Source organism: Rattus rattus, chromosome 5 (genome assembly GCF_011064425.1).
Source record: "Rattus rattus isolate New Zealand chromosome 5, Rrattus_CSIRO_v1, whole genome shotgun sequence".
NCBI lineage: Eukaryota > Metazoa > Chordata > Mammalia > Rodentia > Muridae > Rattus > Rattus rattus.
The window spans coordinates 37,882,213-37,898,876 of NC_046158.1; the positions used below are offsets into that span (position 1 = coordinate 37,882,213).

The 16,664-nt window shown below is 41.5% G+C and overlaps 2 protein-coding genes across 21 annotated transcripts in view; one reads left to right on the plus strand and one right to left on the minus strand.

The window, feature by feature from the left end:
• The window catches only part of Baz2b (bromodomain adjacent to zinc finger domain 2B), a 288,132-nt gene extending 283,555 nt beyond the window's left edge, over positions 1–4,577 (minus strand). For all 16 annotated transcript variants that reach the window (XR_004387992.1, XM_032903348.1, XM_032903359.1 and 13 more), the window contains exon 1: positions 4,480–4,577. The gene's annotated coding sequence lies outside the window, so the exon portion shown is untranslated. The remainder of the gene's footprint in view (positions 1–4,479) is intronic.
• A 98-nt stretch (positions 4,578–4,675) lies between these two features.
• Marchf7 (membrane associated ring-CH-type finger 7) overlaps positions 4,676–16,664 on the plus strand; it is a 39,463-nt gene continuing 27,474 nt past the window's right edge. For all 5 annotated transcript variants that reach the window (XR_004387994.1, XR_004387993.1, XM_032903364.1 and 2 more), the window contains exon 1: positions 4,676–4,822. The gene's annotated coding sequence lies outside the window, so the exon portion shown is untranslated. The remainder of the gene's footprint in view (positions 4,823–16,664) is intronic.

A 16,664-nucleotide genomic window follows, 5' to 3' on the forward strand; every position in this document is an offset into this window, starting at 1 on the left:
GCCACGGAGGAACACTGCTTACTTGCTTGCTCCTCCTGCCTTCTTACAACACCCAGGGCGCCAGTCCAGGGATGGCACCACTTACACCGAGCTGGGTCTTTCTATGTCAATCACTGATCAAGAAAATGTACCACAGGTCTACCTGATAGGGGGCACTTTGTCAATTGAGATTCCCTCTTCTAAAATAACCCCAGTTTCTGCTACATTGACATAAAACCTGTCAGCCAGCACAGACCCTTTTTTCCAGAAGTTACTTCTGTTAGGCATTTTGTCGCCCACAACAAGAAAAGTTATGAATACAGGACCATAGTGAGTATTGTCTCAGGTACTCAGTTCTGCTTCTGTACGAGGAAAATAATCACACACACATGATGCTAAATTTACCATGTTAAGACTTCAGTACCCAGTTCTGCAATCAACTTGTCTGGTAGATGCTGTGCAGGAAGTCTGTGGTTGTGGATCACACCTACAACCTGCTAACTGTAAGTGAAGGCGATTACTCTCCACCATGTAGATGAGCCTCATCCAATCAGCTTCAAAAGAACTGAGGTTTCCCAGGAAAGAGGAAATTCTCCCTCAAGACTGTCAAAGACTACTGAATCTACATGCCAGGCTGCCTTATAAATTTCAAACTTGTCAGCCACCACAATCGTATTAGCCAACCCTTAAAGTAAATCTTCTGTTAAGTGACAGACAATGTGTGGTATACGACTGCCCATGCTTCTCTGGAGAACCTTGACTAATACATAGACAATACATAAAATAATGGGCATGACTGTTCCATTAAAAGTATTTACAGTAACAGCTGGTGGGTGAGATTTAGCCCAAGTTCTCCAAACCCTAGTTGTATCATAAGAGATAGATGCTTTCACTAAACACATTTTAATTTTTTAAGATTTGAATATTTAATTAGATGTGTATGTGTGTCAGCATGAGGGTTTGTGCAAGTGAATGCAGTGCCCCTGAAGCTTGCAGAGGGAATGGGATGCACTGCAGCTGGAGTTATAGGCAGTCGTAGAGATGCTGTATGTGGATGCTGGGAACTCCAAGTGCTCTTAACCACTCCAGCCCCACACTCTAGGTTTTAAGCAGTGTAAAAGGAAACTGTGCCCCATGGATTGGAAATCATCTTTGCTAGGACAGATTCTGGAACAAGTGAGAGTGACTAGCTTCTAGGAATGAGACCTATACTGAAGTCGCAGTGAGCAGTTTCTCAGGGTTGCAGGTTGCCACTGTTTTCACATGTTCTTATATTTTTCAATATTACCTTTGGAGAGCAAATTTTTTGCTGCCAAAAAAAGCAGAAGTCAATTAAAGGAATGTTTTTAGATATTCATTTATTAAAATTTGCACTTTTCAATAAAAATTGTTGAGGAAAATTAAAAATTTATGAAACCATTAAATACAAAGGTTACAATTTTTGGCACAAAAGGAATCTTTTTTATCAAAAATGTACAGCACAGGACTTTCACGTAACATTTATTACAAATAGGGATCCTTAATCTAGAAAATGGGACCTACCTATATGTTTATTTTTATTATTTTTTGTTTATTTGAGTCAGAGTTTCATAGCCCAGGCTGGCTTGGAACTCTGTAGCCCAGGCTGGCCTTGAACTTGTGATCCTCCTGCCTCCGCCTCCTGAGTTCGATTGCTGGGATTACAGGTGTGCGCCACCATGCCAGGCGCTACCTATAAATTTAAATAGTAGATTGTCAAGTTAGTTGATGACCCCAGATTCCCTTCTCTAGCCTAGGGATTAATAAGATTTTCAGCTTAGAAGAAAATGATATCCCAAAAAGGTTCTGTAAATACTCGTCTCATAGTGGAGAAACCTGGTTGTCAGAAGATTAAGATAACCTACAATTGAAAATGATCAATTTGAAAAAAGCTAACATCACCCTATCTTCTCAACAGTAAAGAATGCAGAGAGGAGCTCGAAGAAAGTTATAAGGTATAAGGATGAAAAGAGGAAGACAGGCCACTTGAAATGTCGTTTCTGAAGAGAATTCTAAGTAATCCAGCAGATTAAACCACAGTACAACGATGCTCAAGCCCAAGATCAGGGCTGTGTGACCACAGCGAGATGACACACACGTTCACATGGCAGAGGGATGAAGTGGATAAAGGCCACTAGGACACTGTCTTGGAGAAATAAAGAAATGGAAACTAATAAAATGGTGTTGGCAAGAGGTCAACAGACACTTGAATTCAGAAAGGAGCCACAGTTGTAAGGACAGATCACCAAGGGAAGAGAGAATGCCGCCAACCAAAGGGACTGGGTCTAGCTTGCTCAGAGGAATTCCGATTTCACATGCTTGCTATCAGATTATTTGTTCTGATTATTGTTTTGGAAAATAAAATCACTATTTTACCTACTTATATCCATAACTCCTAGTAAAATATAAAATGTCTTTAACACAACAAAATTTCAATAATTTGTTGACAATGATTACTTAAAAATTCACAGCAGAGAGTAAATCTAAATCTCAATCTCTCAATCTCTCTCTCTCTCTCTCTCTCTCTCTCTCTCTCTCTCACACACACACACACACACACACACACACACACACACCCCTAACCATTCTCAAAGGAAAAACATGTGTCCGTGTTTTCTAGCTGTTACCTAACATTAACTAACAATCAGACTGGAGCCTGAGAGGTGGCTGAACACATAAAGGAGCTGCAAAGCTGACGGCTGAGTTTGATCCCCAGGACTCACACGGCAGGAGAGATCCCATTCCTATGAATTGCCCTCTGACCCTAGTGGCAAGCACCCCGCCCCCCCCCAGATAAATAAAGAACAGGTTTTTTTTGTTTTTGTTTTGGTTTTTGGTTTTTTTTTTGGTTCTTTTTTTCGGAGCTGGGGACCGAACCCAGGGCCTTGCGCTTCCTAGGCAAGCGCTCTCCACTGAGCTAAATCCCCAACCCCTAAAGAACAGTTTTTAAACAGTTAACACCTGGAAGCTCTGTGAACTAGGAGGCTGGCACCACACTCACCTCTCATAGCATCCTCAGTACTGAGAGGAGATGAAACTGTAATCTGCCAAAACCGGCACCGTCCTTGTCAGATTTAGGGGTTCTGTAGAGAAGTTCCCACTACCACGTTTATCTACGTGCAGTCGTTACTCTTAACACAAAATAAACTCAGAAAGATCTACACAATGTTAAGTTCCAGAAAGACCAAGTGGTGGTTTAGACACATAACTTAACAATTATGGAATGCTTGCTATGTTCTAAGAACTGACAGATCACCTCATTTAATCCTTTCAACACCACCATGAAGTTTAGGCAGCATCATGGATTAGGGTTCCCTAATCCACAGGAAGAAGCCTGGGTTAAGGAATTCCTAGCAACATTAAAGAACTGCTGAAGATAAAGGTAATCAGACCAAGTGCTGTGATTTGAACCCATGACTTCTGATTCTTAAGGGTGTTATACGGCTAAACAGTAGAGCATTTAAAAGGACAAATTAAATCTCAATAGTAATTAATCTGTACTTAATTTTATCCTTTACCAGACATGTTGTCTACACTGATGACACCTGGATGTCAACTTTAACAAAATTACAAAACAAATGAAAAACCCAAACCCCGAAGTTTGTACTAAAATTTATTATAGTGATGAATGAAGATAAATGAGACAGATGATTACTGACTGCTACTCCACTTTGATCCCATAAACGTATGGCATTTCACTCAGTGTAATTATTTGGATCCAAGGGATTCTTCAAACAAACAAACATAAAACTCTAAATCAAATAGGTCACTTAAAAACCCAAGTGCCTTCCCTGTGCTTCCAAGTTTCAGTAAGAACTTACCGTTAAACAACTTGTGTTTGGTCCATCATTGAAACTCCACATAATCTGTGCCTTTCCCATACTCTTTTGCATTTCTTAGTGCTCATTTACATCTTAGTTTACCACATTTACCGAGGTTTTGAAAGTTTCTTCTCGTATTCACCAGACTACGTCACAGATTCCCTCGCTCTTTCTAAATAAGTGAATGTCTGCTGCAAAACCTGTAGCTGCGCTCTCAGAGCTTAAAAGCCCGATCTCGAGATTCAGAAGTGATCGTCAAAATACCCCATCACTACAACTTATTTACTCCAAGGAAACTGCCAGCAGGGTGTAGGAATCAATCAGAAATGCTGTAGGTGGAGGGAGAGCTGTCAAATCCTACAAGGTTGGGCAGGGAGGACGCGCCAGGGAGGCTCGAGGGGAGGTGGGAGAAGGCAGCGTTGGGCTCCATTCCGTAAACAGTCACTGCGCCACTTGCCAAGCGCAGAGAAAACAAAATCCACCCACGCAACCAGCCGGGCGGGACCCGGAGCGGCGGGCCTTGCAGGGGCCCGCGGCAGGCGCGGGAGCGAGGCGGGCGCCGAGTCTCTCGCACTCCGGGCGGCGACCGGTCCGCCGGGCCTCCCGCGCCGCTCCCGGCGCCCGCACGCCCGCACGTCGCCGACCAGCTGCGGCCGCTTACCGTGGCGCCTCGCAGCTTCCCCCGAGGCGGCCCTCAACGGCTGCCGCAGTCAGAGCACCACCCCGCGGCGGGGCACGTCTAGCCCGCCCGCAGCTCCCGGCTCCCCCGCAGCGCCGCCGCTCTCGCGAGAAGCTGGCGAGAACGCGCCGGGGCGGGGGAGGAGGAAGGGCGGGGCTGCCAACGGCGGCGGCCACTTCTGCGCCGCATCCGGAGGGGCGGCCGCCATTGTGCTTCGTCGCTGACTTCTCTGCTCGTAGCCCGAGGACCGAGCCCAGCGAGGAAGGGGGCGGCGGTGTGGCTGCGGCGAGCGCGACACTCCCTGCGGAGTGCCAAGTGGAAGAGGGTAAAGAGCGGCGGCGGCGGCGACGGCGGTGGTGGGGGAGGGGAGCACTGGAGTGCGGGCTTCCCCCCTCCCCCACCCCGGGACCCCGGGGGCTGGGAGGGCGGATGGTGCGTGGCCCTCGGGGGACCCGCGACGGCCTGGGACGACGGGCGGCGGTAGTGTGGGGTCGGCCCACCCGGGATTTCGGTTTCCCAGCCCCTCAGAGTCGGTGAAGGTAGGCCTCTCCGTGGCCCCGCACCGTGAGTGGCGTGACACTGGCATGAAGGCAAAATAGGATGGCTCTTCTAATTCAGACCCGGGCGAGAGGGAGTAAGGGAGCGACTCTGGACACGCAAGGTGGGAGTAGTAAAATGCTCCCTCACCTTGAAGAAACTGCGTAGTGAAGAGCACACACAGACACACACACACACACACACACACACACACACACACACACACACACACACACACACACCCGAAACCACTACAATGAGTACCCTCCTTCCTCGCCACAAAAGTAGATGTGGGTGGAAATCCGTGTGGGTCATAAACACAACGTCACCACCAGTGTGAAAGCAGTTTAAAGAGCGGCCCTTGGGTCACTCACGGTTCTGTAGTTTTTATTGTTTTAAATGCCCTTGTTTTCTTACTCCCTTCTACAACCTTTTTGTGTTGAGAGCGAAGGGGTGAGTCTTGAGGTACCGTCCTGATTTACAGATTAAACAATAGTTGTACCACTGGAAAGGTAGATTCCGTGTAGTCTCACTAGAGAACCAGAAATGGGGTCAATATCTTCTTTGAGGAGCTCCACTGTGTGGGGAAGCAGCAGTTGTGCTGTAGTGGTGAGGCAGTAGCAATGGAATCAGAAACTCTGGGCATCGCTAATGCCATAGTTATTTAACCTCCGAAGATTTCCTAGTTGAGATGAGTTCCCCAACTCCCGGAATGCGTTTTTAATGAGATAGTGTGGGAAACAGTCAGCAGGTACACTCCAGGGCATAAAACTTGTACTGTGGATTTTTAGTGACTACAAACAAAAGGAATTTACCACCAGTTTATTACCAGGCATTCGGGTCTGGAAACAACTTAAACTTGGACTTTGTGAGTTGTGTCCGCATAGCCTCATGTATATGTGGGTTGGTTAGAGAGCTCTTACCTTGTATTTCATGCTGGCACTGAACTCATGATGTTATCCAGACTGACCTCTAACTTAGATACTCTTGCCTAAGCCGTCTGAGCTCTGGCATTGCTGGAGTGTGCCACCAGATCCAACAAATCCACACAGCTCTAGTTTTGCCCTCAATGTTTGCTACACCATCCACCTCACCTCCCCCATGCCCAAAGAGTTTTTTTCTTCATTCTTGACAGTTCCATATATGTATATGATGAAACTGAGTTTCATCATACCATATTTCCTCATTACCATATTTTCAGTCACAGATGTCTTATGACCTCACCCCAGGTCCGGTGTCTTGAATGGAGAGGATTACTTTCCTACATAACTTTAGATTTTTCTGTGTTCTCCATGAAGGTTTTGGATAATCAACTTGGACATAAGCATTTAAGCAGACAAATGTTCTTAGTTCCATATCCACCTCACACATCTCTGTCATCTGTTATAGCCACATTTTAATATATTTTAGCCAAGTAATCATACAGTGGAAAATTTATCAAGTAATATAAAGTATCATTTGGTTACCAGGTTAGAGCCTCCCTTTGCAAGAATGAGCTTGACGCAACATCTTCCTTCTACAACTCACAGTTTAGTCATCAGACCAACGTGTAAACAAGTGCTGTTACTGCCTTACTGTAAATACTGTACAGACGGACTGTGGGCTGTAAAGTAGGCTTAGGCTTGGAAAACTAAAGGGAGTGCTCGGACAAAGCTAGGCCTTGGCTAAGGACCTGCAGTGTTAGTGTGCTCAATTGTAGGAGGTGACAGGGCTTCCCACGGTGGGAAGGTAATGAAGGAAGGTAAGAGCTTAGCACGGAAGACTCTCAGTAGTACATTAGAAAGTTTAGTATCCTGTGCCATGAGATGGTGACAGAGCAATTGTACCCAAGTAAAATTATCTCTAGATCATCTGCTGACACAGTCTTCTGTGTGTGTATGTGTAAAAAACCTGGGAATGCTTAAGTAGAGTGTATAAGCCACACCTGTAAGCAACAATTAAGTCATGAGCTAGTAAACTATTAGATCAACAAATCAGATCACAACTTAAAAATGAATGAGTTTCTACTAAAGCTCTTAGATCACTAAAAAGGAAATATTGTCTGAGGTAATTCATCAATTTTTTTAATGTTTTTGCAAAAATTATATATTAGTAAAGTTGCTGGGAGTGAATCCAAAAGAACTAAGCAGAGATGGTAAAAATGCTTTATAATTTGAGAGTTGACTGAGATTTGATGTTTGTTATTTTTAATTTTCTACACTAACATGAACTTAATGTGGTCCAAGCTGGTTTTACCTGTTGTCAAGTGTATGTCCTCTGACTACTGGTTAGACTAGATAAGCTTGAACAGCGGGTTTTAAAGTCACCTACTCCCCTGCACCCGAGTTTTGCCCACAGCTGTAAAGAGGCTAGACTCGTAAAAGCTAGGAATCATGTATTTCTGACTTCGCAGGAAGGGCTCTAAAATGGTTTACAGGTGCTGAATGAAGATTGAATTGTGACACCTAAATGGTAAATTCACTTCAAAAAGAATAGGTTATCTTTAAGAGCTGTGAGCTGATACACAATACCAGATTTTCCAATGAAGATGCTAAGTTTTGGCCTGTTAAAACTAGTTTAAAACTGCCTGAGAATATCAGGAGTACTCTAAGTATGTGGTAGCTCAGGATCAGAGATTTTTTCTAAATGCCCCAGGAGTTTTGTCTCATTTGGCCACAGTTAGCTTCCCTGCCTCATAGTGTATGTTGGTTGGTATTTGGATCTTGATATTCCATGTGATCCTTTATGGTATGGTGTTTCAGAGTAGCATTTGAGGAGTGGAAATGGAGGCTGCAAGGCCTCTTGTGTTTTCACATGCACAGCATCATCTGCAGTGCACATTTACAGTTAAGTGGTAGGAAGTAAGAGTTGGCCATATCCTCTCTAGACCACTGCAAAGGCGCGTTCACACTGAGGTACAGTGCCTGTGTCTTAGGATTTGCCACATCATTTTAAGAATGAACATTCCTTAAAATGCCATGATTGCAGTTACTTTAGAATAATATAAGAAATGGTAAGGAGATAAATCTGATTAATGATAATTTGTTTAACATTGCTGACTGGTATGTGGAAGTTAATTTTTCCTACTTTTTTTGTATGTATAAGAATTTAATGGGAAATTTAAGTCCTATACATCAGGTGACCTAAGCTCTATTTTGTGATCCTGACCTCATCTTACTCTTTATAAGCACAGTACTTTTTGGTATTTACTTTGTAGATGCTAAGGTTACAAACATCGATTTATATTTTGTGTGTGTTGTATATACATATGTATACAGATTTTCAAGCCCATCTGTTTGTGTGTGGAAGCCAGAGGTCAGTGTCTGGTATCTGACTGACTGTACCACCCTCCGCCTTGTTTTTTGAGATAAAGTCTTCACAGTCTCAAAATGCACCTGGAACTCACTGGTCACGGGATGGACTGATGAGCTAGCCCTTGGCATCATCCTGTCTTAGTTTCACAGAACAGATGTGCAGTAACATCACTTACTTTTTTATGTGGGTGCTCAAGATTCAAACTCAGGTCTTCTTTCATGAGCAGAAAATGTTTTACACAATGAGCAATTTCCCCCTCCTTATTTATTTTTTTGACACAGGGTTTCTAGCCCAATCTGGCCTTACACATGTGAGAATTGTCCTTGGCTTTTTAATACACATGCCTCTACTAGGCACTGAAGATTATAAGCTACAATGTCAACCACTCATTTCATGTATTTCTACACCCTAGATAAGTATTCTGCCACTGAGCTATAGCCCTAGCCTTAATATCCCTTTTTTTGAAAAAGATTTATTCATTTATATGCATGGCTGTATAAATGTGCACCATGTGTGTAGGAGTCCAACGAGGTCAAAAGGGTGCATCCCATCTCCTGGACCTGGAGTAAGTCAGATGACTGAGCTGTCATGTAGGTGATACGAACCAAACCCAGTTCTCTGCCAAGAGCAGTAAGCGCCCTAACTGAGGAGATAGTATTACGATGACTAAATCTGTAGAAGTTTCTTTGCAGAGAATGGATTGTCTACAGACCTGAGTGATTCTTAAAGTCTTTTAGTATATGATAAAGGCAAATTTCAAATAATAAGAAAGCTAGGCTGGAGAGATGGTTCAGCAGTTAAGAACACTGCCTCTTTTCCAGAGGTTCTGAGTTCAATTCCCAGCAACCACATGGTGGCTCACAACCATCTGTAAGGGGATCCGATCGATGCCCTCCTCTGCTGTGTCTGAAGATGGCGTCAGCGTACTCACATACACAAAATGAAAGCATAGAAGAAGGCCAATACACTTCGTGAGCTATTTATGTGAAATTCCTGACTGTTGGTATTGTTTCATAGAAGCTAGTATTCAGTGTGCGCCGTGTCAGTGAGTCTCACGGTACACTTTTGAAAGCAGTATCACCATTTGTAGGTGAAGAACTTTTAAGTGTTAGAGATTAAATACAGAAGCGTACCACACATAGAGATTTCAAAGCTTACATTGTACCATTTTTCTACAAATTATTTGAATTTGGCCTGTGCTAAAAATTAGGTAGTGGTCAGTTTATTTCCTACAAAACTTAAGTATCTTGGTTTGGAAAAGTGGTAAATGAGTGTTACTAATAAATGTCTTAAGTTTGTATTAATAAGTGCTTTAACATACAGGACAAGACTGACGTTAGGAGACAGTATCAGCTGGTATGGATGGATAGGTTGAATCTTTCTGTTAGCCTAGGATTATGGTTTGTGTCCACCATGTTACTGTATGACTTGACACACCTGAATGAAACTATTAGGACATTATTAGGACATAGTAATCTGCAGAGAAATAGAGGAAGCAGGGTCAACACTTGAGGTCAGGCTTAGTGTGGCTCATTAGTCCAACTAGAGGCTGAGGCAGAAAGAGCCCAGCTGCAGAGCCACTCTGGGCAGCCTCATGAGACCTGTGCCAGAGCAGTAGGGTTTTTGTTTTTTTACACAGTCTCCATGTACAGCTCTGGCTGGCGTTTAGCTATCTACATCTACTGCTTTGAACTTGAACTCAGAAATGAGCCAGCCTTTGTCTCCTGAGTACTGGGATAAAGGTATGTGCCACCTATGCTTGACTCAAATAAATTGTTAAAAAATTACAGTTTAAGGCTGTATCCCAGTGGTACAGTGTTTGCCTAGCATTGTGAGGATCCAAGTTCAGTCCCCAGTACTGCAAAAAAGAAAGAAAAACAACTACTTTTGAGTATTTGAGTACTGATATTTCCCTGCTTTGTAAATTCACAGCTTTCCAAATACGGTTAAGTGAAAATCCAAGTTTTACACTGATAGGCAACTTGTGGTAGGTTCAAACAAAATGGTCTCCATAAGCAGGTAACAGAATTTCTTCTGGAAGTTCACGTGTTTCCCGTTACCTTTTTTTTCTTTTTTTAAATTGTGTCTGTGTGTCTCTGGAGAGACCAGAAGAGAGGGTCAGGTTTCTTGGAGCTGGAGTTAGGGCGTTTGTGAGTCACCTTCCAATGGTGTGAGTTTCTGAATTCCAGTCTTCAGCAGCAAGTCCTCTTAACTGCTGAGCCAGCTCCCTGTCTCCTGTTTTTTTGGTTTTTGATAGAAAGAAGATCTTGCCATGTTACCAGTGCACTCATAATCTTCCTGCTTTAAGCCTGAGTGTGGGGATTGTAGGCATGCGTTATCATTCAAGGCTTCAGTTATACCCCGGAGTTTACTATTAGAGATAAATTGGAAGAGTGGTGCTAAGGCTGACCAAGTAGAAGGTATAGATAGTACAGGCAGAAAGCAAAGGGTTGGGATGGTATGCATCTGACAGTAAAAATGGACGTGATTGAGAATGAGCCTGCTCTGCCCTACTGTCCTCATTCTACTCATTTATTTGTTTATGTTTGAGACATGGCCTCTGGAACTCACTATGTAGATAAGCCTGGCCTCAAATGTGCCTCTTGCATGTGCCTCTAAGTGCTGGGATTAAAGGCCTGCCGCTGTTAGTTTTATTCAATTAAAGAATTACATCTTTAAAATTTTATTTTATGTGCCTGTTTGTATGTGGGTACCCGTGTAGAAGAGACAGCTTTGAAAGTCATCAGGGGGTTTCTATGGAACAAACTCAGGATCTTGAGGCTTGTCAGCAAGTACTTTTACCCAGTAAGTCGTTTCGTAGGTGCTGCCACACAGCTTCCACCTACTGTTGTGTTTGTGCACATAATGTTGATTGCCTGTGTAGGCCAGAAAGGGGTGCCAGGCCCTGCCCCCCAGTACAGACGCTGGGAAGCTGTGTTTTAACTGTTGAGCATCTGTTTCTCTGCCCCCATTCTTTAAAACATCCTACTTTGTACTTTCTTGCTCCTTCTTCTAAATCTCCTGGAATAAAAAGGAAAACATCAAGATTCATTAGTTTATTAGCATTACTGAGTAATTCATGTCCCTCTCCGTCTAGTTTTTTTTTTAGGTTGTTTTCTTCTTTGAAAGTTAAGTACTAAATCTGCCATCCATTTCACTTCTTCTCTTTTTGGGTCCTCAACACTGTCTTGGAGTCAGATTCTCTTCCCATATCCTGATTGGTTGCCTAGCTAGCTTGGGGGACTTCTGATTGTTATTAACTGAGCTTGTTGGAAAATATTGAGGTGCTTCTCAACATTTTAGCATTGACTTCCTATCAGTGGGGGTCGGACTTCCACAAAGCAGTGAAACTCACTTTAAAGTTCCTTTTAGTATCACAAAATACCAGGATTATCTACGTGAATTTATTAACGCTAAACAGAAAAGTTTTGTTGGGATACTAATTATTTCATCTCTGAAAGTTGTAGAACAGATTGGAAGGAGAGACTGAAGCTCACATGCTTGAGCAGTGGACACAGAGGAGAGACCTGCTCTCTGCAGTTACCCTGAGGACGCTGCCTGGTTCCTCTTCTGGGCTTTGATTTGCACTCAACCTAACATTCTCTGGCTTTTATTTTAAACACGCTTTAATATCTTTCTGCATGTTTTCCTACTTTTAAGTCATCAAAAAGTCATTTCAAATATTTCTGTGAAGTCGTCTTCATATTTTTTTGGAAACCAGTGTTTCCATAACATTTTTCTTTTTAAATGTTATGGAGGTTTTCTTTTTAAAACTTTATCTTGTGTACATATGAGAGAGACAACCTGTGGGAACCAGTTCCTTCCACCATGTGGATTCTGGGGATTGAACAGTCTTCTCATTGGCCCCATATTTGGAGGGTTTTGTAATCATTATTTTCAGCCTTCTAAGTAGGTGTGGTACTAATCCCAGTTGTATTTGTGTGCTCTATTTCTGCTAGGCTATAAATGCAGTGGATAGTGCTGGTTTAGCTTGTATTTGCCTAGAAGCTCCTCTAGCAGTAGACGGCCACTGCTTTGTCCTTAGTGAGTGTGAGGCTAGAGGGCTGTGTGCTTTCTTCTCAGTAGTATTGTGCTGACCTCAGGGATTTTTGTTTTGTTTTACACTTTGTGTGTGTGGTGCAAATGAGTCACAGCCTGCATATGAAGGTAGGTAACAACTATCAGATGTAGATTTAATTTTCAAATATTAATTCCTGGTGAAAACATGTTTTTAGGCCTTTATTTACATGGACTAAAAGAAGACTTCAAGATTATTTCCATGGGATAGAACATACTTAACCTTGTTGATGAATGTGTGTAAGTGTATAAAGAACCCTTTGAGTAGTATGACAGACCACTAAAAGCATGAACTAATTTTAGGGAGCTCTGAAGGGCTTCCTAAGATTCTCACAATTTATCTATAGCAAGAGGAAGTTAACATCTTAGTAGCTGGAGCAAGCTACTGATAGCTACTGATCTGTCAGAATATTCCAACATGGGAATTTGTACACATAACTCTTGGTGCATTTATCAATCATTACTAAAAATAGCTTTATATCTCAAGATAGATAAATTTTATGTAGCTAGTTATTTTTAGTTTTTGAGATAGGGTCTCATGTAGCTCTGGCTGTCTGGAAACTTACTGTGTAGAGCAGGCTACCTCAAACTAACTCACAGAGATCCTCCTGTCTCTGCCTCTCAAATGCTAGAAGTAAATGTATACACCACCACACCTGGCCTAAAATAAATTTTTTAAAAATGCCTTAAGGGGAAGATACAATAAAGATGTAGATGATTGTTTAAAGAGAGTTTTTACCCAGAATCTTCATCTTGGGAGTTAAGAGTTCAATAAAGTGGCAATCTCTTTCTGCATTCAGAATAATTTGTAGAGATCAGAAAATGTGGTCCCTTATGCCTATCAGTGCCTGCTTGTTTTTGAGGAACAGTAGCACAGACTTTAGTAGACTTTCCATGACTGGGCCTTCTTGTGAGCCTCAAAGTATCATCAGTTCAGTGTGATAAAGGTTACATTAGAGGCACAAGTCCTATATACAGATTTGAGTACACTGTATTCTGATGCTGTTCTTGCCTGTATGTCTTTTCCGAGTTTAACACTTACTTACACAGTTTGTTCTTCATCAGACTGCAACTTCTTAATGTATACTGCTCAACTTACCATTCTCCTTTTTAAAGTTAATGTGCTCAGCACATAGTAAACATTTCATAAAAATATATTAAGTAAATGGATTTTTAAAAACCGCTTTCTCGATCTTTGTTGGGTAGACGTTTTTCAAGGACCACATTTTATTTTATTTTTTGGTATTTTTTGTGGTTTTGACCTACAACTTATGCAACCAATTATATAAGTTTTCACATAATACCTACATTGTCAAAATTCAATCAGTTTATGTAGCAGCATTACCAAAAATAGTTTCATACAGTATCAAATTATATCTCTCGAAGGACTCTGCCTTCTCTCAAGAGGTTTGTTTTGAACAGAAATCCTAAGTTACTTTCTACAAGAACTAGGTATGAATATAGTCACAGTAAATTATGGGAGACAATTAAGCACTGTGCTTTTAAAACAGAAGTAGGAATGGAGAGATGGCTCAGTGGTTAGGAGCACTGACTACTCTTCCAGAGGTCCTGAGTTCAATTCCCAGCAACCACATGGTGGCTCACAACCATCTGTAATGGGATTAGATGTCTCTTCTGATATGTCTGAAGACAGCTACAGTGTACTCACATATAATAGATAAAATAAATCTTAAACAAAAAAACTAGTTGTAGACTTGTATCTTTTAATGAATGCTGTCTTCCAGTTCAAAGTCCTCAACACAGATGCAGTCCTGTTTCATATTTTTCGTAGCTACCTTGAAAAAGTAACACATCTGTTAATATACTCTAGGCTTTTACTTCTTAGTGTTGAAGACTCATAGATAAAACTTATGAATGTCAGTGATCATAAATATTTTTTCTCCAAATATATGTCTTTAAATTTCCTATACAAAGTTTTACTTTGTAGTGAACAATTTTGTATGGACTTAGCAAGTGTTATATAATGTAAATGACAAAGCAGGTAGTAGGCAGGTTTCTGAGTTATGTGACTGTAGCCTTTACTATCAAACAGCTGCAGTTAAAAAGTGTGGGCACTTAGGTGTCCTGGTTGGTGGGTATGGGCATTAGTATTTAATCCCAGCACTCAAGAGGCACAAACAAACAGGGCAGGCTGGTCTACAGAGTGAGTTTTAGGACAGCCAGAACTATATGGGTGTGATGCTTGTCTAGACTTATCTTGGCAGGGTAATCCTAAATTAGGAGTTTACAGATCGTAAACTTAGACTTTTCTAGATAAATGAAATGTGTGCACCTTTCTTAGAAGGAAATCAGTCATTTATCCCACCTTTTACTCCTTATTCTGGTCCTACCCCCCAGGATTCGTTTAACTTCATATTCCTAAAAGATTTTTTCTGGTACTACTTCAGAATGTTTTTCATGCAGGTTTTTTTGGTTGTCATTATCCTTTTTTCTTAAATTCTTCCATATTCTAGCACATTAAAATTCAGTAGCCTGTTAATACTATTATGACTGAATATTAGCAGTCATTCAGGTAGAAGCATACCTCCTTTCCCAGATAATCAGAGTTACCTTTTTAAAAATATTTTAATGTGTATTTTTATACATGGGAGTGCGTGTATATTATAGGTGGAAAAGGAGGGTCAGGAAAGTAAACCTGGGGACAGTTGTCATTGGGAGAGCCTTTTGTGTGCCCGACAGTGAGACTAAGTACTCCACCTAGCTGACCATATCAGAATGATCTAGCAGCTTCAGTCCCCGTCCTTAGAATATTGTAAACAAACAGTAAACCACTTTTATTTTGGGTCCACTTATTTTGGGTTTAGTAAGCTAGGACCTGGAATTAGTGGTATGGTGTTAGATATTTGTTGTAATTGTGTTAGAACATTTGGGTTCCATCTCGAGCTGTGTGGAGAGAGTGTGGGACCTTGGGTAAGTGGAACCTGTGGTAACTAAGCTGGAGGCAGTGAGTCACTTGGAGTGAGCCCTGTGGTTGGATAGGGTGTCCTCCTTCACTCATGTTTTGTGACCAGCTGCCTTATCTGCTGCTGCTATGCCTTCCCACTAAGGTGGACCGCATGCATCCCTTAGACTGTAGTTGGCAGAGCTCCCTTCTCTCTACAGCTGGTTCTTGTCAGTGGCGTTCTGGTTTAGTTTTTGGTCACAGCAATGAGAAGAGTAATGTTTCTTTGGTTTGTTTTCAGTTTTTATGCTTAGTCCCTTTCGTTGTTTCTCATTTTTAAGCGTTGTTTCTCATTTTTAAGCATATTACATTTAGAATCTCCACAAATCTTACAATCCTTGTTGCATATTCTTACACATCTTAATCTGAACCCTTCAAGGATGATAATCCGACCTTTTCTTCATAGTTTCCCTCTCATCACCTGTAAGTTCTTTTCATGGTCATTGTTTTATTTTTGTTTTTTATATAATATCAATTCATTGAGTAGTTATGCTTGATGTTTTCCTTGTTATTAAAAAGCAGGTTTGACACTTTTGATAACTAATGGAGTTGGGGACAGATAGTTTGGGTGAGCTTGGTTGTTTTTGTCTGCCTGTCCTCCCTTCCTTTCTTCTTTCTTCCCTGTGAAAGGGGTCCTCCCAGGGCCTCCTACATTCCAGGCATTCTCACATTACATATGGTGCCATAGCAAGTTTGGTTTTTCAGAGTGTTCCAAATGTTTTATTATTAGAAATCTTACTTCTGACTTTGTTTGTGTTTTAAAAATTTTAGATCTGTTGTTTGTGCATGAGTATTTGCCTGTGCGTGCGAGTGTGTGCTATACATAGGCCTGCAGATGGTTGTGAATTATCACGTGGGTGCTGAGAATGGGACCCAGACCCTCTGCAAGAACATCCAGCCTTCATAACTAACTGCTGAGCCGAGCCGAGCCATCGCCTCTGCCCTGACCTCTCTTTTATAGTGATTTAAAAATAGGAAAATTTAAATATCCACACAATATTTGGAGACCCAGGGCCAGAAAAGAGACTTTGGGTTTCAAGATTAAGTCTGTAGATTATTAAAATTTTAAAATAGATTATTAAAATTTTAAAATAGATTATTAAAATTTTAAAATAGATTATTAAAAATACTAACTTTAATATTAAAAGTATTAAAATCCGTTAAATAGATTAACTGATCCATTCATGAAAATACACAAAAAATGGTTATGTTGGTATTCATGGAGGTGATACCTGTAGGTAGTCCCGAACCCACCCTCAGTTATTAAATATTCCATCTTTGAGGGAATGGAGCTAGG